Below are 26,685 nucleotides of genomic sequence, written 5' to 3'. Positions count from 1 at the left end.
TCTCACATCTGTACATGACTACTGGAAGAACCATAGCTTTGACTAAATGGACCTTTGTCAGTAAAGTGGTGTCTCTGATTTTTAATATGCTGTCTAGGTTTGTCATAGCTTTCCTTCCAGGGAGCAAGTGTCTTTTAATTTCATGACTACAGCCACTGTCTGCAGTGATTTTGGAACCCCAAAACATAAACTCTGCCACTGCTTCCACTTTTCCCCCATCTATTTGGTGTGAAGTGGTGAGACTGGATGCCATGATCTTAGTTTTTTGAATGTTTAATTTTTGCTGTTGACTCACTCATAACATGAAGGGTATGAAGCACCTCCTCCCATGAAACACTGTGCCTGCTTCTATCATTTCGTCTTTACCACACAGCCTGGTGCGATAGTAGATGCTGCATAGCAAGTAGATGCTAAATAGTCACTGAATCACGTCTGACTCTTGTGACCCCATGAACTGTAGCTGTCAGGCTCCTCTGTCCATGATATTCTCCAGGCAAGAATACTGGAGTAGACTGCCATTTCCCTCTCCAGGGGATCTTCCTGGGTTAGATTCCTCTCAGGGATCTAACCCAGGTCTCCTGCATTTTAGGCAGTCTCCTGCATTATAGGCAGTCTCCTGCCTTGCCAGTGGATTCTTTACCAACTGAGCCACAGAATTAAGTTATTTAATAGTTACTCTAAACTATTAAAAGTTACCAAAGAAGTAAATGAAGATGCATTGATAAAAATTCAGTGAGAAAACATAGGACATGCTGATTTGCTGTTACCCAGTATTGTTAATCATCATAATCAATATAGTATTAATAATGATCATTTCAATCTTGGAAAAATCTATTGATCCCACTCATTTTGACCAGAAAACAGAGCCGAACTCAATACACCCTTGGAGAGATTCTATACATCACTAATAATTAAATAAATGCACTATGAAACATCAGTTGAATACATTTATTGCTTACAGAACATCCAAACAAGAGGTGGTGGAGTGGCAGAGACATGGGTGCTTCCATACACTGTTGACAGGAACATAAATTGGCTCAACCTTCCTGAAGCACTGACTTGGCTAAATATATCACAATTAAATATGTACACAAACCTTTTACAGAGGAATTTTTATTTTTGGTATCTGAGTTATAGAAACAATGTTTAAGTAAACAAAGATGTATACAAAAATGATTTTTTGCAGTATTAAATGCATAAAATGGATACATCATAAATATCCATCAATAATGTATATGTAAATAAGTTATGGTTTGCCTAAGATGGTGCAGTGTTAAAGAACCCTCTTGCCTATACAGGAGATGTGGGTTTGATCCCTTGATCAGGAAGATCCTCTGGAGGAGGAAATGGCAACCCACTCCAGTATTCCTGCTTGAAGAATCCCATGGACAGAGTAGCCTGATGGGTTACAGTCCATGGGGTCGCAAAGAGTTGGACTCCACTGAGTGACCGAGCCCACACAGCACACTTGTCCAAGAACAAAATTCTATATATACGTTGTTCTTTAGAGCACTGAACTTTACTTTCACCACCAGACACATCCACAACCGAGCGTTGTTTCCGCTTTGGCCCTGCTTTCTTTCTGAAACTATTTATCTGATCTTCCCCAGTAGTATTTTGGACACCTATGAACCAGGGGTGTTTATCTTCCAGTGTCATATCTTTTTGCCTTTTCATACTGTTCGTGGGGTTCTCAAAGCAAGAACACTTTGTGAATTGACATATACATTTTTCTAATAGGGTTAAGTGATAAAAGCAAGTTGCAATCCAACATGAATAGTATGCTTATCTGTGTTTTAGAGAGTGGACTAGATTGCATAAAAGCTAATATGAAACTGGAAAGTGAGTTATGATCAAACATGAAGAATTATTACCTTTTGGGGAATGGATTGAATGTGTGTGGTTTTAACTTTTATTTATTATTTCACATATTTTAAGTAGAGGCTTTATGTGTGGTTTTAATTTATTTTCTGTTGATAAGATAAAGTAAATGCATCACATTTATTTAAAAATAATTTGAATCCTGTGAGCACGTTCCTGGTAAGTAACCAACTGAATCCATAAAGGATGGATAACCAAACCAAACCCATCTGAATCACCCCAACCTGGTCCATGTGGGCTGTGTTCCCAGGCTTGTGCCTCAATTTGCTGCCAGCTAGAACTGATTAGCAAGTGTACCAATATAAATGGAAGCCTCCTGAGAAGGGGTTGGTAGATCCCTGTAATTTATATGGAGAACCATTCACTTAAACTTCAACATTCTCAGGACCTTCCAGTAATATAACTCTGAAAGCAGGACCACTCTCAGTACTCTTCAAAAATATGGATAAACTCTCCAAATTATGTCTTTGTCCTCAAAATGATTTCCTTAGCTGTTAGCTAAATTTCTGCCAAAACGTCATTATACTAAAATGGTGAGGTCCCGCCTCCATGGAAATGAAAATAATGACTCCAACACTGTGAATAGGAACTGAAGTGGTGGTTTCTTGTCTTTGTTAGTATCCATTCCCTTTGAGGACCACAAATGGGGTGTCCGCCTCACTTTTACCATGTTGATTTTTAAGAAAGAATCACATTTTAAAACATCGTAGTAGTAAGCACAACCGTAATTACAAGAAAAATGATGAAATCATAAAGTAAGCCCTATTTTAAAAAAATTAATCTCCTGCTTTAAATAAAATAAAACCTTGCATTGACCTGAGAACTTGGTTAATGAGGCATTTGCCAAGTTGTTTAGTTTTTATGGCTTGCCAAGTGTGTAATTACTTTGCTTGGCACTTTTAGAAAATGTTATTATAAACCCTTCTTCCAAAGAAAATTATGCAACATAATTATTAACTCTAAAATTACACACACATTTATCTGCTAGTATTCGCTTTCATGCTTCAGCTGTCACTTAAACATTGCCGGCTTGAATCACGCACCTGTTCACAATGATGTTTTCAATGTGTTTCTACTAATTTCCCATTATATGGTAGAAAGCCAAACACTGGGAAAGAGAAAGTAGCAAAAACTGGGCTTTAATAGAAAATCACTTCCCGTAACATCTGAGACCCTGGTAGCCTTCACACGGAAAGAGCACCATTGAACCCTTGTCCGCAGTGATCACATTATTCATGTCCTCTTCTGTGCATTTTCACCCATTTTGAATATTTCAACCAGAAACAACAGCTCTTCTGACTTAGATGCACAAAGGCAGGCTGGATCATGTCAGGGCTACATTCTGTTTTTGCTTTCTCTCTAAATCTACTTCTGAAAAGAAAGAAAAGAATGCCCCCCCTTTTTTTTAATGGACAGAAGAGAAAATGTCCAAGGACAAAGTTTCATGAATAATACTTCCATTTCAAGGTGGTCTTTACCCAGATTTCATCTTTGAATTTCCTTTGTGTGAGGCATCTGCCGTCTGCTAATGGGAAGCTCCCCAAGGACAGGGCTGAGTGTCATTACTGCCCAGTCTCAGCACCTGCTCAAGTTTGGGGGTTCCCCCCAATTATTTATTAATTAACTGTTTTCCTTTTGCTTAAATCCATCAGTGATCAGAGCATAAGGACTAGTATAGATTGGACTGTGTGCCCCACCAAGTGTATGTTGACATTGGAACCCCCAGGACCTCAGAATGTGATGGTATTTGGAGAAGGGACATTTAAAGAAGTGTTTAAGTCAAATGAGATCATGGAGATGGGCCCTCATCCAATGTGGCTGATGTCTTTATTGGACGAGGAGATTAGGAAACAGACTCATACCCAGGAGGAAGACATGAGGAGAAGACAGCCGTCTACAAGATGAGAAGAGCAGACTCAGAAGGCAGCAATGCTGCTGACACCAGGATCTTGAACTTTCAGCCTCCAGACGGTGAGAAAACAAATGTCTTTTGTTTAAGCCCCCTCCCCCAGTCCGGGGTCTGTTTTCATGGCAGCCTTAGCAAGCTGATACCTTGCTCGGCTTAGGAGAGCTCTATATGAGGAGCTATAGAATGTGTTCCGGAGAAGGCGATGGCACCCCACTCCAGTACTCTTGCTTGGAAAATCCCATGGGCGGAGGAGCCTGGTAGGCTGTAGTCCATGGGGTCGTGAAGAGTCGGACACGACTGAGCGACTTCACTTTCACTTTTCACTTTCATGCATTGGAGAAGGAAATGGCAACCCACTCCAGTGTTCTTGCCTGAAGAATCCCAGGGACGGGGGAGCCTGGTGGGCTGCCGTCTCTGGGGTCGCACAGAGTCGGACACGACTGAAGCGACTTAGCAGCAGCAGCAGCAGCAGAATATGGTCACTTGTGTGCTCAGTCATGCAGTTGTGTCTGACTCTTTGCAGCCTCATGGAATGTAGCCTGCCAGGCTCCTCTGTCCATGGAATTCTTCAGGCAAGAATACTGGGGTGGGTTGCCATGTCTTCCTCCAGGGGGTCTTCCTGACCCAGGGATCTAACTTAAGCTCATTCCATTGAAGCTTCCCTTTGAATTTCGAGACAGAAGCAACAGTGGCAGCATTATAGGGTCTGCCCTAGGGAAGTGCCAGCCCCAGAAGCCCGGGGAGCTCGAGAGTCCTGTTTTGCTGGGTGACCACATCCAGGTAGACTGGAAACTTCCGAGTTATTATATCTGGACAATTGTGGCTTTCTTTGTAAGAGGTTGTGCCAGCGTTTGCCTGGACAACAGTGGACAGTTTTACTGTCCTATTTTAATCCATTTCCATATACAAACTTCCTAAATTGTCAGATCAAAGAGCCACTGTAAATTGCTGGAAATGTCATGATTACAGTGCATATGGATGCTGGCCTTCCAGGGCCTGAGGGGCAGCTGTCATCATCTTCTTGTGAAGTCATCATGCCCCAGATGTTGAGTAGTTGCCCCTTGCTCTGTAGAAACAGGATAGTGGCTCGAACTCCAGCTAATCTTCAGGGGTCCCCATGTCAGCAGAGGGTCTGATGCTGAACACATTGCTATTTGCATGGAAACAGCTTTTATTGAAGCTTTACACATTGAACTAGGATGTATATCATTTGAATAAAAATAAATAAACACCTGTTTAGCATCTTGAGGCATAGTGCTGAGTTATTCCCACCTTTACTGACCCTTTGTTGTTGAGTCTCTAAGTCATGTCCGCCTCTTTTGTGACCTCATAGACTGTAGCCCACCAGGCTCCTCTGTCCACGGGATTCTCCAGGCAAGAATAGTGGAGTGGGTTGGGTTGCCATTTCCTCCTTCAGGAGATCTTCCTGACCCATAGATTGAACTGGCATCTCCTGCATTGGCAGAAAGATTTTTTTACTACTACACCACTTGGGAAGCCCTTTACTGACCCTACACTTTCTAAATTGATTGCTTCTTTTGCTTCTGGTTTAGCAAGAGAGATTCATATTTATTTCTCTGTGGGAAAAGGACACAAATACAAAGCTCTGAGAACATACAATGTTTTTTCCTCCTATGACCACTGAGAGTTTATCTATTAAAATAGACCCACGTGACCATACCCTCTGGGGTTTTATCAGATGTTATTTCACTTTTTGCTGGATGCCTCCTTAGAAAATCCAAGAGAAAAACCCCATGCAAATCTGCATGCTGCATTCTTAGAAAACATTTTTAGGTCCCATTTTAAAGAAAGAGTGAGACATATTTTCACTTTTACACCTTCTGTTCCCAAAGGAAAACATTGACTTCAAAGCCAGGCTTGCAAACAGCTTCCCACTTAAACAATAAAAATGCACTGAAATCTTTCCAGCGAGACCAGAAGTTGTGTGTAAGACACAGAATTCAGGTGTCTATAAGCATATAGAATATATGGAAATTCACCAAATGAAACCAATGAAACATATTCCTTTTCAATTCAAAATGATATATGAAAAAAAAAAACAAAATGATATATGAAAGAATAGCAACAGTTTGTGTTGGAATGTTCACTTAGCCCTCGTAGAAATACCAGATTAAACCACAGAGAAAAAGATGGTTCTGCTTGTCATCCATTGGATATAAGAAAACAATACAACCATCTACATTGCATTCATGGGAGGACCTCTGTGTTTCCGGGAAGAAGTGAGCCTCCAAATTGAGGGCAATGTTTATCATCACAGAGTTAGCCCATGAGAACAATGAAATGTTCAAATAGAGACCCCTAGAGCCTTAAAAGAAAAAAAGCTAAGACATCACTTTGTCGAGAAAGGTCTGTATAGCCAAAGCTATGATTTTTCCAGTAGTCATGTACAGATGTGAGAGTTGGACCGTAAGGAAGACTGAGTGCCAAAGAACTGATGCTTTTGAATTATGGTGCTGGAGCAGAGTCTTGAGAGTCCTTTGGACTGCAAGGAGATCAAAGCAGTCAGTCCTAAAGGAAATCAACCTTTAGGACTGACACTGAAGCTGAAGCTCCAATACTTTGGCCATCTAATGTGAAGAGCTGACTCATTGGAAAAGAACCTAGTGCTGGGAAAGATTGAAAAGAAAAGGAGAAAGGGGTGGCAGAGGATGAGATGGTTAAATAGAATCACTGACTCAATGGGCATCAATTTGAGCAAACTCCAAGAGATAGTGGAGGATAGAGGAGCCTGGTGTGCCGAAGTCCATGGGGTCGTAGAGAGTTGGACACGACTTAGAAACTGAACAACAGAGCCTTAACAACACAGATTTCATAGTGATTACAATTATAAACCTGCACTGTGCATTTCCCTTTGCCAAATGTATTATTTTTTCCCTAGTGATTATCAGGAGGAAAAAGGTAAAGTCAGGCACATATTAACTTCCAAGTTCAAATAAAGTGGTGTGACACTGTACCTGGCCAGGCTCATTTTAATTTCCACTTGGTAAGAGGACATTCTCTTAGATTTATATCTCACTGTTCTTTTTTATCATTTCTCAAAAGCTTGCCATGTGGGGAAAAAAAATCCTGCTGCTTATCAGATAGACTTGCTCTAATATATCAGCCCTGGAAACATCTCGCATTTATGCTTCATAAAACTCATCAGTTTTTAACTCTTTCACTCAAATCAGGAACGAAAAGAAGGACTTCTTCCTTGAGTCTATATAGAGTTAGCAAATTTACCTTAAAACCCACTGTCTACAACAAGCAATGCATACATTGTATAGTGAAAGTGAAAGTGTCAGTTGCTCAGTCTTGTTGCCCACTAGGCTCCTCTGTCCGTGGGATTTCCCAAGCAAGAATACTGGAGCGGGTTGCCATTCCCTTCTCCAGGGGATCTTCCCGACCTAGAGATAGAACCCGGGTTTCCCTCGTTGTAGGCAGATTCTTTACTGTCTGAGGCACCAGGGAAGCCTATACATTAGCAGTATTGTGCTTATAATCCTGGGAAAGCTTCTTTGTTTAATCAGCAGAATATCGTTTAAAGTGTATCTGAATGATAAACAGTGTTTCAGGTACACAAAAAGAATTTGAAGCTAACTCTTTCACAAAAGTCCCATTTGCTGAAATTTTTCTGGTTTCCCAAACCATGTTGAGATCACAGGATTTTCAGGTAATACACCCAAACTTGCTTTGTACCAGAGCTCTTCGTTTGGAAGACACAATTCTGAACTTCAAGAGTTTGGTGATTAAACTGATGTTTAGCTGTGGCCACCATGATTTTTCACCTTCTCAGAGGAGTGTGGGGGTGGGATGATTGCTTGTGGAGGTGGGGTCAGTGTCTGGGCTTGAAAGTGGTGCTTTAACCCAGAGATGGAGACAAGATATGCTGGGAGGGTGTGGGTATGTGATGCTGGGCATCTTCAGGTCAGAACTCGGCATCAGAGGGTCCCTCACCACGTCCTCCTGGGGGAGCCTCCCCATAACGTCATCACCGGACCCACTGGGTGAGGACCTGTGGGTCATTCAGCTGCCAGAGTGGTTCCTTATGCCCGTGAATTCTTTGTCTCTCATCTGCTCCACAGCATCATCAGGAGTAGCAAGCAGGACCACCTCAGGTGGCAGGTCAGCCATGCGCACTAGACCTTGGAGTGTGAATTAAATGCAGCTGGTCAAGTTTGCACAGAAGTGATTTAATCTTGCTCATCAATGCCCCACCCCATCCCCACTCAGCAGGATGCAGACTTCCTGCGATCACTCCCTTGCTCTCCCTGCTTTAACTCGCTGCCCTCGCTCATACCCAGTTCCTCAAGCTCAGTTTCTTCCTTCTTCCTCCCCTCCAGATGGTGCCAGGGCAGTGGGGTGATGAAGAGTGGGTAGAAGAGTCTTCTGAGGTGCCCCCTTGGGTCTTGGTTGGCTTTTGTGAAGGTGCTGCCCCTGGTGTTCGGCCAGGCCACTGTCCAGTGCCAACCACCCTGTGGTCCATCTTGGGTCTCACTGGCCCTTTGGGATCTGGCTCATACTCCATCCTTGACTGAATGGTTCACCTACATCTCTCTGTCATATTGTCACTTCTGAACACCTTCAAGGGGAGCCCAGGCCTGCCTCTGCCTCATCCTACCACTCTGATGGCTCACCCTGAATGGGCATCTCTGTGGGGCAGGAGGGAGCCACCCCTGCAAAGGGCTGTCCTCCCAGGCGGCCATGGGGTGTCAGCTCCCCAACAAGAGACAAGCTAGTTTGGTTTAAAACAAAAAAGCTCTCGAATTCAGACTCCTAATTGGCTGTGTTGGCCTCTGGGCCACTTTGGACCTGTGGGAACTCAGCCTAGTTATTTACATTTCTGCACTTCATCTACAAAGCGCAGATGACAAGAATAGCAGCAGCCTCGTGTATTCAGAGCAGCGAACACCATGTCATTAAGCTTCAAGAATTACTGGCATTACTGCTAATATACCTGAGTCTATGGAGGTAGACGAAGTGGAGGAGACTCAGTGCTTTACTATTGGGTCAGGATGGGGCTGAAGATACTTCACACACACACACACACACACACACACACACACCTCTACTGCTGGTAACACGTAGCTGCCTGCTCAGTGCCAGGTATCGCGATTAGCGAATTGTAATGCCTGGAGAGTGGCTCTAATTTAGCCCAATTTTACAGGCAAACCAGATCAGAGAAATTGTGTTACCTGCCCTAGGTAAAGAAATCTATCTTAATTTTAATTTGTAGTTTGACTTATTATCTTCAAATTAAGATGTAACTAATTCAGTGCACATGTGTGTACTCATGTATTAAATATACACATATATCTAGGCATTCAAATTGGCTTTCTGCATTCATTATGCTGAGATGTTGAATACAGATGGGATTTACAAAATAGCTGTATTTCCAGGAAATAATAAAGTATAGCCTGTCATCTTAAAAGGACAACATTATGTTGGCATCCGTATTAGTTCTATCTTGCTGTGTAGCCCCCAGACTTAGAAGGTTAAAGTGACAAACGTTTAACTCCCCTGGTTTCTGAAAGTCAAGAATCCAGGAACGGTTTAGCCAGTGGATTATGGCGAGGGGTCTCCCAAGGTCGCAGCCCAGCTGTCAGTACTGTGTTACATGAAGGCTTCACTGGGGCTGGAGAACCCTCACCTGGGCGTGGGCGGAACGCCTGGGTGGCCCCACCACCTGATCTGTGCACAGAGCTGCCTGACAGCCTCCTGGGATGGCAGCTGGCGCCCCCTATCGGCTGATCCATGAACTACGCAGCAAACAAGAAGCGACCCTTCTTCACCGGGTCCCCACCATCACCTCTGCTTCATTCTGTTCATTAGAAGTGCATCAGCAAGTCCTGCCGTTCTCGAAGGGAGGAGAATCAGGCCCTGCCTTTTCAAGAGAGGATTATCAAAGAACCCGTGAGTGTTTTAAAGCCATCACCACCTCCATTCATACTGCTTCACACCTGGTACCCCACTGTGGTTTGTCCACGGCTTCCTCGCGCATGCACAGTATTAGTGTCTGAGCCACCACAGACAGGGCATCACCTGGTTGGCTGCTGTGACAGAGGTACCTGGCTTTCCACCTCTAGCCAAGGACCCACAGCATCCTATTTCTAGATTGTAAGTGCTACGAAGGTGGCTTTGCTTCAAATGTGACTCAGCATCCAACATCATTTTTACCACATAGTAATTGCTCAATAAATAATAGCCTATTGTGAATGCCCGTGTGTGTGTATGCTTCAGTCTGACTCTGTGCAACCCCAAGGACTGTAGCCCACCAGGCTTCTCCACCCATGGGATTCTCTAGGCAAGAATACTGGAGTGAGTTGCCACGCCCTCATCCAGGGGATCTTCCCGACCCAGGGACTAAACCCATGACTCATGTCTCCTGCATTGACAGGCGGGTCCTTTACCACTAGTACCACCTGGGAAGCCCTATGAATGCCTGTGGACATTCAAAGAGCTGCATGTTAATCTCAAAGAAGGAAGAACCCCTGAAGGGGAAGGGTGCCTTGAACACCAGTGGGAATGAGAACATCCGAAACAAGAGTGTGTGTGTGTTCAGGCATCTACAGAGAGTATAGCTAAGAAAATTGGGAGATGTCTATGCAGAACTTGTCAGCTTCAATCACATTTCCCTGAACTTGTACCTAAAAGATAAGAGCATCCCGCATCTCTGTTAGTGCTCAAAATTATTAATTCACGGGTAGGCACTCCAGATGAATTCTAGATGAGAAGCTGAATTTTCAGGAGCACAGCAGGAAAACCATCACTTAGAAGGGCTGAGAATAGTTATCAGTGATTAGTGTCTCTGTTTGATGTGGCAGCTTTCATACCACATGCAGCATGGGGTGAAGTGGCTGACCCTCCAGACAAGACTGTTAAGGCACTGAGACCAGCCGTGTGTATGAGGGAGCCTCGAGCAAGTGGGTGTCAAGGGCAGATGCAAGAGGTGTCTTTGCCTGGGAAAGAAGAGGGCATGCTGGCTGGGGCTCCACACCCAGGTCAGAACATGTCTGTCTGGGAATTGGATGGTCATGGGAAGGAAACTGTGGACAGAGCACATTCCATACCCAGCTTAGTCTATGAACAGATGGACATTTTTCTAGGTTGAGATGATTCATTGCATGGAGCCAAGATATGCAGCTGAAAATTGAGAAGTGCCGCCTCTCAGAATGGAGGTAGGCTTCCATGGACTGGAACCAGGGTAATTGGCATTTGGCCTCAGAATCGGCTGTCAGCTGGAGTGTTCAGCCTCATGCCACTAGGGTGTCTGTGAGCCCCCCTCACTCCAGGTGCGTGTAGCCCTGGAACTCAGCAGGTCAACTGCAGCCTCTGCCATCACGGGAATTTCTCTTCAAAGATGCCGTGGTTGGTGCTTGATTTCATCTAAAGATGGAAGCACAGGAGTTGCTCCCTACACATTCATGCCTCACAGATTTCAGAGTCCATGAGTGGACATGTGGATACCTGTGTAGGATACCAGGCTCTCAAAGTTGATAGTAACCCAGTTTAGAGGCTTGGGACAATGCACTAATTCTTTCCTTGGAGCACGAATATGGGGAATGATCTGCAGAAAAGACAGGCCAGGGTCCCTGGGGGTGGACTATTAAGGAGGGGAGTAGGCATTTGTGACTCACTGGCAGTTGAGTATGAGCATTGTAGCTAAGCTTTGCTCCATGCTTGCTGGAGGCCTTCAGATCATTTATCAGACAACAAACCCACATGGCTTCTTAAAATGCCTCCTAATCTTCCATAAATGGTTTTTAAAATTATTATGTTTCATAAGCACAGTCAACTCAGTTGCCTCTAAAAATACATACACTGCAGAAATTTATTTGGGCAATTGACAGTTTCTCTCAAGCTGATTCCATTTTAATATTTACTGGGGTCTGTAACCAGGTTATAAATAATTATATTCCCTGTAAATTTATTTGCCTCAGTGAAATACAAAATTTAGTTTAAATATCTCAAATCTGTGATTGGTTTTAGGATATAAATATTCTCTCTGCTATGAAATACGTATGAACCATCAGGTACCAGTGGAATATATTCCACAGTCATAATGTATACTGCAAAGGTGACTGATGACTGCTTATCACGACTTCTTTGGCGAGGTATTAGGCATCAAATGATTCATTAGTCATCTTGCAGGAATCTGTTTGACTAACAGGATTAGTATGATCTGAGCATCACAGCCCGCTCACATTACTTCCAGTGAAGCTGCTCCTGTCTCTTCTGCGTGCACCTGATGAAGTCTGCCATCTTTCCCACCTGCAACGTTGGACATGCTCAAATGACAGCAAATAATACAGACGCTAGACGACAGTTCCATTCTCTTATTTGAAAGATTTATTACTCAACACTGCGTGTGGCATTTCTTCACTCGCTCATAAATATTTTACAGATTTTGAGAGCATCAAACTTGAAATACCAATCAGCTAAATTAACTACCCAGATAATTGAAGAACAGTATCCTTAGAGTTCTGGGTGTTTAATTTTCATTTTTGATAGTCATTGGATTTGAATTCTCTAAAATTAGGCACTGTAGAGAAATCTGTATCTGCAGGGCATGTTTAGCCTTCTCAATAACTTCTTTAGAATGGCCCAAACTTGGTTGCTTATAAGTATCAGGAAAAAAATGAATTATTAAGAATGCATCACTCAATATAAATGGTAAAGACATTCTGGAAGCTGCCTTTCATCTTCTCTCCCTGCATCTCTGTGGTCACTGGCCATTCCCTCTGCTGGAAGCACCTTTCCACACATAACCACTTAACACACTTGCTTGTCTTCACCAAGTACTTGCAGTGATATTTACCTTTTCACTGTGCTCTGCAGACTCCATGCTGTTTAAACTGGTAACACTTTCCATCCCCTCTCTTAGGCCTCCTGCTTCTCCTTGCCCTGGTTTGCCTTTTTTGGCCCTTCTCACTTGCTGATATGTCATGTTACTATTGACTGGCCGTCTTCTCGCACAGGCAGGGAAGCTCCATATAGGTTCTGGGTTTTGTCATCACTGTCCCCTTGACTGCTAAGAAGGTGCTTCTCCCCTCTGGACACTCAGTTAAAGCCAGCCATCTGGGGTGACCTTTATCTTCTAGTTCATCCGAGTACCTGGCCAGCTGACTAGAGTCTCCTCCTCTAGTGATGCTTCTTTCTCTGGATTGCATGGATGTCTTACATTTTTAGATTGAGAACAGAAATGTGGAAGCATAGTGTCTGGGCTTCCCTGATATCTCAGCTGGTAAAGAATTCGCCTTCAATGTGGGAAACCCCAGTTTGATTCCTGGATTGGGAAGATCCCTGGAGAAGGGATAGGCTACCCACTCCAATATTGGGCTTCCCTCCTGGCTCAGCTGGTAAAGAATCAGCCTGCAATGTGGGAGACCTGGGTTTGATCCCTGGGTTGGGGAAGATCCCCAGAGAAGGGAAAGGCTACCTACTCCAATATTCTGGCCTGAAGAATTCCATGGACTGTCTAATTCATGGGGTCGCAAAGAGTCAGACACTACTGAATGACTTTCACTTTCAGTATCTTGTGAGGAGTATCCACTTCTATGTACTTCCCAGGTGGCTCAACTATTAAAAAAAAAAAAATCTGCCTTCCACTGCAGGAGACACAGGTTTGATCCCTAGATTGGGATGATCCTCTGGAGAAGGAAATGATAACCCTCCCCAGTATTCTTTCCTGGAGAATCCCATAGACAGAAGAACCTGGCTGGCTACAGTCCACAGGGTTGCAAAGAACGACTTAGTGATTAAACAACAACATTCACTTCTACATTCTCCATCCTCAGAGTGCACAGCTGTCTCAAAAATACTGCTGTAACCTTTCTGTAAACAAATTCCTACCCAATGCCAGACACTGTTTAGTTATGCTAAAATAGTAGATGTGAGTCAAATGGATTTATATCTCAGGTTATAAAAATGGAATTTTGGCATCATCTCAGCCTTTTCACAAAAGAGAACGTTTTTTATCCCTCTTGTTATTGTGGACAGATTTGGGTCTAGAACTAATCATTTTCAGACTATTATCATGGCCCTGGAATCAGATTGTCCTTTCCACACCTGCTTCTGTTGTGAGCATCTAGAGAAAGACACTTCCCCTAGTGCCTTTCCTCCTGCATTTTCATCTATAGCCTCACCTCTTTAAATGTATGAATTAACACCAGGATGTATGCTTAACAGAAAGTCAAGATAAACTCTGTATAAGATGGCTACCTTTAGAAATATTTTAAATACGTTATTATAAAATAATCCACTTTGTGAGGATTTTTCCATTTATAGATAAATTGCTCTATTTGAGGAACCTAAAATTATGCTTTTGCTTCTCCATAAAACTCTCTTTAATCCTGGCATGACTGAGCTGACCTGTAAAGATAATATTCTAAATCTACCTTAAACTTCTTCCATTGTGGTTTAATTCTGATTCCTTTTCCTGAAAGGCAACTTTTGTAGTTTCTAGGGGCTTCCCTAGTGGAAGGAGACCACTTGCAATGCAGATGTGGCTTTGATCCCTGGGTCAGAAAGATCCCCTGGAGAAGGGAATGGCAAAACACTCCAGTATTCTTGCTGGGAGAATTCCATGGACAGAGGAGCCTGGTGAGTTACCATCCATGGGGTTGCAAAGAGTCGGATATGACTGAGCGACTAAGTGCACACTGGGACTCTTTAGAATCCTAGATGGTGTGCTCAGCCCTCTGTGTCTTGTTCTATCCACTTCCTGCAGGACCCTGGACCTCTGCTTTGTAAGGTGCTCCCTAGCTCCCATCCTTTCCCTCCCTGTCTCTCCAATCTACTTCACAGCTTCTGCCCAAGACTCCTTCCCTTGTTGTGTTTCTAGATCAATCTTATGTACAGTTCCTTCTGAACCCTGAACTCATAAGCTAAGTCTAAATATTGAAAACTGGACTTCCCTGGCGGTCCAGTGGTTGAGAATCTGCCTGCCAATGCAAGGGACACAGGTTCAATCCCTGGATTGGGAGGATCCCCTGGAGAAGGGAATGCAACCCACTGCAGTATTCTTGCCTGGAGAATTCCATGGACAGAAGAGCCTGGTGGTCTACAGCCCATGGGTCTCAAAGAGCCAGACATGACTGAGCGACCAAGGACATACAGGGCCTCCCAGTCCTAACACTGCTGACATTTGGGGCTGGAGAATTCTCTGCAGGCAGGCTGTCCTGGGTGTGGTTATCACGGTATTGAGCAGCATCCATCCTCAAGATACCAATAGCTTACCTTTGGCTGTGACACTGAAATGTTTCAGATGGACAGACCTGCCTCTTGGAGCCAGAATTACCCCCGAGGTGAATCTCTGGGCTAGCCCACCTCCGATGTTTGGGCTCCCGGCTCCAGTGCCACTCAAGGTCATCCTGAAGATAATCCCACGCCCCTAGTGTTAGTGGCAGGGGGTGAACTAAATGTCTTTAAACTGACATCTAGCTCTAACACTCACAAACCTTTAATCAAGAAGCTATGACCTTGTGGAAGAGGCAGGGCGAATGCAGAATTAGCCTAAACACCTTCCTGCTTTCCCTCCTGGGAGACACTGAATTGAGAAAGTTGCAGGTCCTCTCTGTCCTGGAGAAGTGGGGACGCACTTTTAAGGGTCCAGTTACATCTGGCTTTTATGAGGAGAGCCCATGAAAGGTCTAGCTAGTTCCATGCCAAATTTCCTTGGGGCAGCCTTGCCCTTGTAGGGCTTACAGGATCCCTCAGCCCTGGGCAGGACTAGGTGGTGGCTTCAAGGAAGGAAGGCCTTTGAACAGGGGCCTGTCCTGGCCACACACCTGCCTGTCCAGTCGAGGGACCACCTGCTGGCTTTCTCCCTGATGGGAGGCCCTCTGCAACCACCTACATATTCAGAAGATGAAACCAAACACTTGAGGATTAAGCACTTTGGTAAAACTAAAATCACAATTATAATATATTTTTTAATAGAAGTGAACAGGTGGTGTTTTAAATCTATCCAAGATTAACCCATATTCAACATTTTAAGCACCCAGGCTGCTGTAATAAACATTGTCTAATTATGGATTCTTGGGAGTGCACTTTATGTTGGGTTTTCAGATTGGAATTTGGATCTGATTGGAGTTATCTACACAGTGCAATTTTTGCATATAATAAAGTAGGGATTCAAAATAGTCAGTCTTTTTTGAGAAACTCCACTTTGGGGTCTCCTTCTAGCTTCTCCCTAGAAAGGAATGCAGTTGGTCTGTCTAGCCAAAGCTATGGTTATTCCAGTAGATACGTATGGATGTGAGAGTTGGACCTTAAAAAGGCTGAGCACTGAAGAACTGATGCTTTCGAACTGTGGTGCTGAAGAAGACTCTTGAGAGTCCCTTGGACAGCAAGGAGATCAAATCAGTCAATCCCAGAGGAAATCAACCCTGAATCTTCATTGGAAGGACTGATGCTGAAGTTGTAGCTCCAATCCTTTGGCCACCTGATGTGAAGAGTTGCCTCATTGGAAAAGAGAAAGACTGGGAAAAGACTGGGAGAAACTGAGACCAAGAGGAGAAGAAGGCAGCAGAGGATGAGATGGTTTGTTGGCATCTCTGACTCAGTGGACATGAATCTGAGCAAACTCTGGGAGATGGTAAAGCACAGGAAAACCTGGCATGCTATAGTCATCGGGGCTGCGAAGAGTTGGACACGACTGAGCAACTTAACAATGACAACATAGGGTGGCACTGTGATTTGCCATCCTCAGTTTTCTCCAAATTCAGCTTCTTCTCCATGCTTGGTGATATTATTAGAGGTTCATCATGACAGTGGGATGCTGCAAGTTTTTATTTTAAACACAGAACCAATACACTTATATCACTTAACCAAAGGGCATGGTCCTTCCTAATTTCTGCTTCAACTAAAGCCCATAGCAGTAGGTGGTTCCCAGGTGATAACCATAGAAGTTACCTGTTTTGGGGAGGAGGATAAGGTGATCCCTTGCTGGCTCCCACTCTTTTGGGAGACTTCTTAGCTCCACCATGGGCTGAGCAACATTGTGAGCCCAGCTTATAAACAGAATAGTTTGAAAACTATTTTTTAACCCTTTCCATGACCACACTTTTGGGGCTTGCCTGGTGTCCCAGCGATAAAGAGTTGGCCTGCAATGCAGAAGATGCAGATTCGATCCTTGGGTCAGGAAGATTCCCTGGAGAAGGAAACAGCAACCCACTCCAGTGTTCTTGCCTGGAAAATTCCGTGGACAGAGGAGCCTGGTGGCCTACATTCCAAAGGGTCACAAAGAGTTGGACACAATTGAGCAATTAAACAATAAACACAGCATTTTAATGGTCCCCTTTTGTCTTCCCAACATCCGCTGGATCATGGAAAATGCAAGAGCATTCCAGAAAAACATCTATTTCTGTTTTATTGACTATGCCAAAGCCTTTGACTGTGTGAATCACAATAAACTGTGGAAAATTCTTCAGGAGATGGGAATACAGACCACCTGACCTGCCTCTTGAGAAACCTATATGCAGGTCAGGAAGCAACAGTTAGAACTGGACATGGAACAACAGACTGGTTCCAAATAGGAAAAGGAGTACGTCAAGGCTGTATATTGTCACCCTGCTTATTTAACTTATATGCAGAGTACATCATGAGAAACGCTGGGCTGGAAGAAGCACAAGCTGGAATCAAGTTTGCCGGGAGAAATATCAATAACTTCAAATATGAATAACTTCAAATATGCAGATGACACCACCCTTATGGCAGAAAGTGAAGAGGAACTAAAAAGCCTCTTGATGAAAGTGAAAGAGGAGAGTGAAAAAGTTGCCTTAAAGCTCAACATTCAGAAAACGAAGATCATGGCATCTGGTCCCATCACTTCATGGGAAATAGATGGGGAAACAGTGGAAACAGTGTCAGACTTTATTTTGGGGGGCTCCAAAATCACTGCAGATGGTGACTGCAGCCATGAAATTAAAAGACTCTTACTCCTTGGAAGGAAAGTTATGACCAACCTAGATAGCATATTCGAAAGCAGAGACATTACTTTGCTAACAAAGGTCCGCTTAGTCAAGGCTATGGTTTTTCCTGCAGTCATGTATGGATGTGATAGTTGGACTGTGAAGAAGGCTGGGCACCGAAGAACTGATGCTTTTGAACTGTGGTGTTGGAGAAGACTGTTGAGAGTCCCTTGGACTGCAAGGAGATCCAACCAGTTCATCCTAAAGATCAGTCCTGGGTGTTCATTGGAAGGACTGATGTTGAAGCTGAAACTCCAATAGTTTGGCCACCTCATGCGAAGAGTTGACTCATTGGAAAAGACCCTGATGCTGGGAGGGATTGGGAGCATGAGGAGAAGGGGATGACAGAGGATGAGATGGCCGGATGGCATCACCGACTCAATGGACATGAGTTTGGGTAAACTCCGGGAGTTGTTGATGGACAGGGAGGCCTGGCGTGCTGCGATTCATGGGGTCGCAGAGTCAGACATGACTGAGAGACTGAACTGAACTGAACCTGTCTTCCCAACAATGCATTTCCTACCAGGAGCATACATTGTGGATGGGAGAGGGAACCTGTTGGGATCACCTTTAAGGTCTGATTCACTGCCCACCCCACACTGCCCACTCCTGCCCTTGAAGTTTAATCACTTGGATTCAACTTCTATTCTGTACCTGGTGAGAGTTTAAAGAGCTCCCAGGACTTTTGCAGTTGCCCTGGGGTTGAGTCTATGGAAATCATGTCTAAATGGGGGAAACTCGATTCCTTGAGCATAAGTTGCCTCACCATTCTGCATGGGTTTTCTTTAAACAGGTGACCCAAAGCCCAAACCAGCTCCTTCCTTGGCTTCCTGAGCTCCCCCCAGAGGAAGCCACTTGAGGTGCTTTGTGTCTCTAGTACATTTTCCTTGGGTTTGGAGTGACTGAGCCCAGGCAGAACTAAAGCTGCAGGATCACACACTCTGGTTTTCTTATGCAGATTAATCTAAATTGTTTCCCCAGTTTAACTCCGGGCTGCTCTCAGTACAACCAATCCCATCACAGAGCTCAGAGGATACACACTTTCTCCTATGAGAAGGGAGGCCAATGAGAAGGTCAGGGACGACTCCTTCCCTTGTTGGCACCAGCCTTCTATCCTTCCTCCTCGTGGATTCTTGGTGTATAGGACCCACCCAGTCCTCACGGGAGCACCAGAGCTCTTTCAGATGTCACAGGAGCTGTTCAGAAAACAGCCTCACCCAGGGGGGAGCCAAGGGCAGTTCTCAAACTCTTATCACCTACGACAGCTCCCAGGGTCTCTCCATGCTTAGCCGCAGAAACAAGAAAGGTTCCGACATTCTATACAGCTTGCATATTAACCAGGGAATGTCACGGGCAATGCTGTTAGCTTCATATGCAGTCATACCTTGTTTTATTGTGCTGCTCAGATACTGATTTTTGTTTTTTCTACAAACTGAAACTTGTGACAACTCTTACTGTGTTGGCAGATGATGATTAGTATTTATAGCAATGAAGTTTTTTGTTTGATGAAGGTATGTACATTACCTTTAGACATAATGCTACCACACACGAAATGGGCTACAGTCTAGTGTAAACTAATGTTTCTATGCACTGGGAAACCAAAAACATTCTGTGACTTGCTTTCTTGTGATACTTTATTGCAGTGGTCTAGAATCAAACTGGTGGTAACTCCAAGGTGTACCTGTCTAAGGAAGCACAGGATATTACAAGACTGTTATGGTCCTGAATTTGATGAAAAAAGCAGAGCAATGTGGACTGGGTTATAAGTTTTAACTTTCAGTGACCTTGGGGAAGTGCTGGAATTTTCCCTCCCACTGTGTTTGAAGCATATCCATGCCCTGAGCCACCCACCCCCCGACAAAAGGTCCCTACATCACCAATTGACTCCTCTGAGATGATAAAGCCTTTCCCAGTGTAGAACCCTTAGACTGATATTTGTGATCCATAAAAAAATCATGAACAAATACATTTGGTAAATTATGCATTACGTGAGGTTATATAACTTTTTTTTTTAAGAGCCTGATTGCCAGGAGTCTTTAGCATAACAATTGCAATTGGATTATTCAAGGGAAGTGTGAATGTGTATGTCTCAAATGTTTTAAACAGAGAATCCCTTTTCGGAGTGGGGAAGGATGGTGTCCCTTACTCCAGACCAGAGTTGTAAGGGCACAAGTGTGGAGATTCTGGGTTTGGGAAGAAGCACATGTTCTGGAGGTGAGACTCTGGCTTCTCCAAACCAAGCAAGAGAACTTGGTCTAATCGTGTCCTTCTGGCTCCACCTGCACCAGCGAGTGTCCCATGCCCCTCTGCCTCACAGCCCCAGACATCCTTTCCCGCCCTCCCGCCCTGGGTCTGCTCCACTCCAGGTCTTTCCTCCTGTGTCCCACCCATCCGTCACTGTCCCTGCCTCCTTGGTCTCAGCCCTGGCCCCCTTCTCTCTCTGGTCTTCAGCTCCTTCTCAAGGCCACCAGCTTGCATTCTCCGAGGCTCTTTGCTCTTTACTCTGCGTCCTCGTGCGGGGTGTGGGGTAAATGAGCTCCTGCGAAGAGAACAGACGTTCTCAACAAGGGAAGCAACTCACATCATCCTGCCTCCTTAATGAGCTGAAGTTCAGCAATGAGAAAATGTTCTGTGGATGGAAGTTTGTTGGACTCCTGGTTGTCAGCCTGGAATCCCCTTCATAGTGTGGTTGAAAGTGTTACTCAGTCATGTCTGAGTCTTTGTGATCCCGTGGACTGCAGCCCGGCCAGGCTCCTGTGTCAGTGGTGTTCTCCAGGCAAGAATACTGAAGTGAGTAGCCATTCCTTTCTCCAGGGGATCTTCCTGACCCAGGGATCAAACCTGGGTCTCCAGCATTGCAGGCAGATTCTGTACTGTCTGAGGCACCAGACTCCCAGTGTCATTAAGAACATAGATTTGGTGCCCTCAGGTCTTCTGTATTCATTCTAGTGTCCACCCTCCCAGGCACTGAGGGTCTTTAGGTAAGTCACACAACCTCTCTGGGCCTCAATACCTCTTCTGGAAATTAGCAATGAGTCTTAAAACACCTGCAAGTCTTTCCTGAGATAGTACACGTGACATTCATAATCTCAGTGTTGGGCACGTAGGAAATGAGGATTATGGATTATCTGATACTGTTATTATTATTATCATCCTCAATTGATTTCAATGCCAAAATCCAGAGGACCATCCAGAAACCCAGAACCTCCCCCCTCAGGGTCCCCCTCCCCGGTCCAGGCAGCAGAAGGGGATGGACTCCTCGCCTTTGAGTCAGAGCCTGCCCTCCCTGGGGGCCTCTTGCAGTGAGCTGAATCTCTCCAGATTAAACACTGCTGGAGCTTCGAAGCACACAGATTTATTTGGCTGTCACATTTGTTGGGTTGCTCTGCAACAGAATGATTGCTCCTAATTAACATATCAACACGAATCATTTCTGGAGTCCTAGCAGCACACACTGCCCAGCTGCTGGTCATGTCTTCCAGGAGACAATCAGGGGAACATAACAAGCCTGCAGTTCTCACCCCAGCTCTGCACTCCTCCGCTGCCACCCCTGTCTCCCCTGCTGTTCCCGTGAACATGACAGGCACTGTGGGATGGGAAGTGTCACCTGAGAGTGGCTGGAGGCTGCAAGAGTGACTTGGTCCTTCTGATGACAAATGTTCTCAGCTGGTTGCGGGACTCTGAGGGGGCAGGGGAAGGATTTTACAAGAGCATTCGGTCTTGAGGACAGAGTTGTGTCTTTTTTATTATTGAGGAAGCATTTCTATGTATCTGAATTGGAGTGTTGGTTCAAGTCTCTCTCTCTCTCTCTTCCTAAGCTCATGAAACAAGTCCTCATCTTGGCCTATGAAATGTGTCCCCATGGGCATCAGACCCAATCAGCATGGCAGGGCTGCCCAAGACAGAAACAGGCTCCTGGAAGGGGCTTGGGAAAGAGTGCCTTCACACTGAGCAAGGCGGTCCCCAGGGCAGTTGTGCACCCACCTGACTCTCAAAATGTGTGTCTCTGTGTTGGATGGTGATTAGAAAAGGAAGATGTGTTTGGGTGTCCATTCTTACATTTAGATTCCTCTAGGACAGTGGTCCCCAGACTTTCTGGCACCAGAGATTGGTTTCATGGAAGATAATTTTTCCATGGACCGGACTTAGGAGTGGGGAATGGTTTTGGGTTGACTCAAGCACCTTACACTTACTGTGCACCTTATTTCTAATCTAACACTGCCCCTGATCTGACAGGAGATACTAGTCTTTGGCCCAGAGGTTGGGAACCCTTGATCTGTTATGAGAGACACATTTCCAGCCAAAAATCTCATTTAGTTGCGCTTGTCATCCAAGTACAACTCCTATATCGATCATCACAATTACATTTGTGAGGAGAATCACACACCAGGAAACACAGTGATTGTTCCCAAATCTGCGTGTTCACCTGTTTGCTAATTGTATGCACAGTATTTCCATCCCTAGATTCTGCAACAGGTTATCCCTTATTTAAGCGAGTTCTTAGTATATTCAGCCCATGAAGACTTCTCCATCTGTAAATGACAATAGATATGTCAGGAAATTGGAAGGACTGATGCTAAAGCTGAAGCCCCAGTACTTTGGCCACCTGATATGAAGAGCTGACTCATTGGAAAAGACCCTGGTGCTGGGATAGATTGAATGCAGGAGGAGAAGGGGACCACAGAGGATGAGGTGGTTAGATAGCATCACTGACTCAGTAGACATGAATTTGAGCCAACTCCGGGAGGTAGTGAAGGACAAGGGAGCCTGGTGTGCTACCGTCCATGGAGTCACACACTATTTAGCAACTGAACAACAACAAAAGTCCGAACAATGATGAGAAATGCAAAATTTGGATGATGGCTTTGTTAACTGCAACTAATGAATCAAAAATCCTATTGTAACTTTAAAATTATGTATTGTCCAGTGTATTTTGATTTATATTTATTTCCTATGACAATTGCATGTTTCATCAGAACATAAATTACGTCTGGCTTCATGATTCTGTTATTGTAAACTCCAAGAGATCCTGAGGGCTTCCCTGATGGCCCAGTGTTAAAGAATCCACCTATATTGCAAGAGATGTGGGTTAGATCCCTGTGTCAGGAAAATCCCCTGGAGAAGGAAATGGCGATCCACTCCTGTATTCTTGCCTGGGAAATCCCATGGGCAGGGAGGCCTGGCAGAGCTATAGTCCAAGGGGCTGCAAAGAATCGGACACCACTGAATAACTAAACCACAAAAAACAAAGAGGTCCTGAGCCACAGATGTTTTTGTTTCTTATTCAGTCGCTAAGTAGTTAGTACTTAGTGGATGGCCAATATATAGTAATTAGTCAAATATTATTTAATGAATGTTTGGAGAGACGGATGGATGTGGAAACATAGAGACTTTGAGACAGACATTGGGTTTTAGTAACTTACAAGGGACCTTTTATCCAGGAGTTTGGAACACAGTCACGTGGCATCTACTAGACCTTAGTTAGTGACCACCGTACCAGCAGTGTTTGATTTGAACATGTCTTAGTGAATGACTTTTTACTGCCAGTCTCAGGCCTGGCTACTCACTGCAATCACCCAGGAAACTTTTGAGATGATGACAATGTAATCATGATGATGGTTGCTCTATAAATATCCCACAGGCCCCTCAATTGTACACTTAGAACAGTTTAGTTGTAGGAGATGTAAATTATATCTCAGAAAAGCTGTTGAAGAATACTGAATCCCTCAAACAAAGGTTCACTTTCAACTGATCTGGAGTGCAGCTGGTAACATGTCCCCAGGGTATTTTAATATGCAGCTAAGATTGAGAATTACTGGTTCCAGTCTAGCCAGGACCCTGTAACAAATCCATTTCCACAGACACCTGGGAGCCCACCGCTGATCATTCCATTTGCATAGATCTGGCTACCCAGGGGCCCACAACAAATGTCTCATGTTGTCAATAGTGTCTTAACTCCATTGTCCCCATACCTGGCCAAGGATTACATCTCACAAACAGGGAGATTTTGTAGAAGATAGCCCCCCTCAACCTGCATGCCAGCTTCCCAGATCACTGTCCCCAAGTCAGTACCTGGAAATCTGGGTCATTAAGAGCTTCTCCACAGAGCACAAGGCCCTGATCAACATTCACGGGGCTCCGGCATGCACCGGGGATGTTAAAATGAGGTACCCAAGACCAGGATGGAGCAGAGTGAGAATGCAAGCCCACAGCCTTGAGAAGGGGTCTGAGGACCAACGAGTTGCAGGACATCTGCATGAGGCCAACCAGAGAGAGACTCGCCCCCGCCATGTGTGGACTGTCTGACCGCAGGCTGTGTCTTTTCACTGCCAGCCCTGCTCCTCCTTGTCTCTCATATGGGGAAGGCACCAACTCTCCTTACACTGAGGTCTGCTCTCTTGTCTCTGGTCTGAGTCCCATGCTTCCATGAGACATACAGATTCTCAGCTGCACTTCTTCCATCCCAGAACCTTAACTGCTCAGTAGCCATCCTCTCTTCCAGCTTGAAAACCTGCTTCTTTAGCCCTGCCTCCATTCTACATCCAGACTGGAGCTGCCATCACTCACGTTCAAAGTCTGTGACTCAGAGACCACTTTCTGTCTGTAACTCCCGGGTCAACACTCCTCACTGTCCCTGCTCCACCGCACACCCCCCCCCCCGCCCCCACCACCTCCCACTCAGCATGGACCCAACTCTCTGACCTGCCTCCCTCCTCCTGGCCTACCTGACTCTCCATTTCAGCCACTGGAGGCTCTGGCCTCATTCTTGATTCTTTGTTTGTCTTACTCTTCATTTTTACTTTTATTTGTCTCTTAGTCTTTATTCTTCTCCAGAGGTTCTCATCCACTTTAGTGCTTCAAATCAGTCTATAAACTAAAGACACCCAGAAGATTACTCAACCTCATTGAAAACTTCCCAATGGTGATTTTCAAATGCTTCTCGAATTCTGTATCACCTGCAGTTTTCCCTGCAGATCTCTGTCTGTGGTCCCAGCCTCAGCACCAAGCACCACGCACCATCCAGTGGGTTAGCACACACTGGCACCTTGGTGTCTTCCTTCTTTATCCTTCTTTATCCTCCTTGATCAGTGTTGCCTAAGTGCTAAAGGTTTTACCTCCAAGTATGTCTCAAGTCTCTTTGGTGTTCTTCATCTCTGCAAACTCTCATTATACTAAATTGTTCTTTCAAAATGCAAGACTCATCAAGCTCTTTTTCCTAAAAAAAAAAAAAAAAATCCATTAATGACTCTCTCTGTGGCTCATTGGATCAAGGACAAAATTTCCAACCACTTCATTTAAGACCCTGGAGAGGTTCACCCTGCCTCTCCAGCTCCTGGAGGAATGTTCTACCTGTGCTCCCAGCTCCCTATCCATGCCAGCCTCTACCCTCCATGGGGAGACAGAGAGAGTGAGTGTCAGGTTTTCTGATACTGATTTGTCAGTTCTTAGCACAGTTGCATCCTTTGGTGGGCCCTAGAAGAATGTCTGAGGAGAAAGCAATGGCACCCCACTCCAGAACTCTTGCCTGGAAAACCCCATGGATGGAGGAGCCTGGTGGGCTGCAGTCCATGGGGTCGCTAAGAGTCAGACACGACTGAGCAATTTCACTTTCACTTTTCACTTTCATGCATCAGAGAAGGAAATGGCAACCCACTCCAGTGTTCTTGCCTGGAGAATCCCAGGGACGGGGGAGCCTGGTGGGCTGCCGTCTATGGGGTCACACAGATTCGGACGTGACTGAAGTGACTTAGCAGCAGCAGCAGCAGCAAAAGAAGAATGTCTGTGTATCAAATAAATACTGAATTACCTAAGCCTCAGCCTGCCAGTACATAAACAGGAGCTGAGGATTGTAGCTAACATTTAGGATAACTTCACAAAGATGCCACATAATAACACAGGTGAGATGCTCACACGGTGTCCAGCACATCACTAGGGCCCTGACACTGAACACTAATGGTGATGATGATGGTGGTGATAATGGATTCACATGGGCAAAACTCAGCTCACGCTAGATGATCAGTTACAGCCATTGCCGTGGAAGCAGGATCCTAGACGGTTTGTGGATGATGCACAATGTGGGCTTCCAAGTCCTCTAATGTGAAATGGGTGTATGGGTCTTCTACTTTGATCCCACAGACTTTGGGTGTGGTCATGTGCCCTGCTGGGACAAGCTGAGGCTGGGGATTGGGGGGGCATCAAGGGCAGCCCAGCTGCTTGATTCAGAGCCTCACTCATGTCTAGGCTTCCATGTCCCCCGGTAGTGATGCTTAACTGTGGGGTGGCAAGGTCTGAGGCAGTCAGATGCTTCTCTGTGCTATAAGCAAACAAAACTCAACACAAATCAGCCTTGGCATGAAAATATTGACAGCTGCGGTGATCTCAGATTCAGGTCCCTGTCTGGGTTCCTTGCTCTGCCTTCTTCTGAGATTGCCTCATCCCAGCCAGTCTCTCCCATCTCCTCCCAGGAAGTGCTGAGGGGTCAGCTGATGCCTAAGCTCAAAGCTGCCACCAGGTGAAGGGTGCATCTCTGAGGAGTCCTGAGGTCTATTCTGATGGGCTGACCTGTGTCACATATCCATCCCAATCTGCACCCTTGGGACTACAAGGTGCTGATGACACCCCAGCCAGGTTGGGGTTCTGCACCCCACTTTTTTGGATAAGCATAAAACCTCCTGTGAACATGTAAGGGAGGGTGTCAGAAGCTTCTCTGAGGGGAGATACAAAGTGGTTTCTAGAAGGATAAAGAAATGCTAGAGCAAAATGCAAAGCTCAACATCCTGACGCTTAGATGATTTTAAATCCTCAGAAGAATCTAAATTCACTCAATCCATTTCGGCAGAAATTGCTGCTTCAGCTCCAGCTGCCAAATAAAACTCCTCGCTGACCCCCCAGCACCTCTGGACTATCTCTTGGACGAAAGAA

Source organism: Ovis aries, chromosome 13 (genome assembly GCF_016772045.2).
Source record: "Ovis aries strain OAR_USU_Benz2616 breed Rambouillet chromosome 13, ARS-UI_Ramb_v3.0, whole genome shotgun sequence".
NCBI lineage: Eukaryota > Metazoa > Chordata > Mammalia > Artiodactyla > Bovidae > Ovis > Ovis aries.
This window is presented reverse-complemented; position numbering follows the sequence as displayed.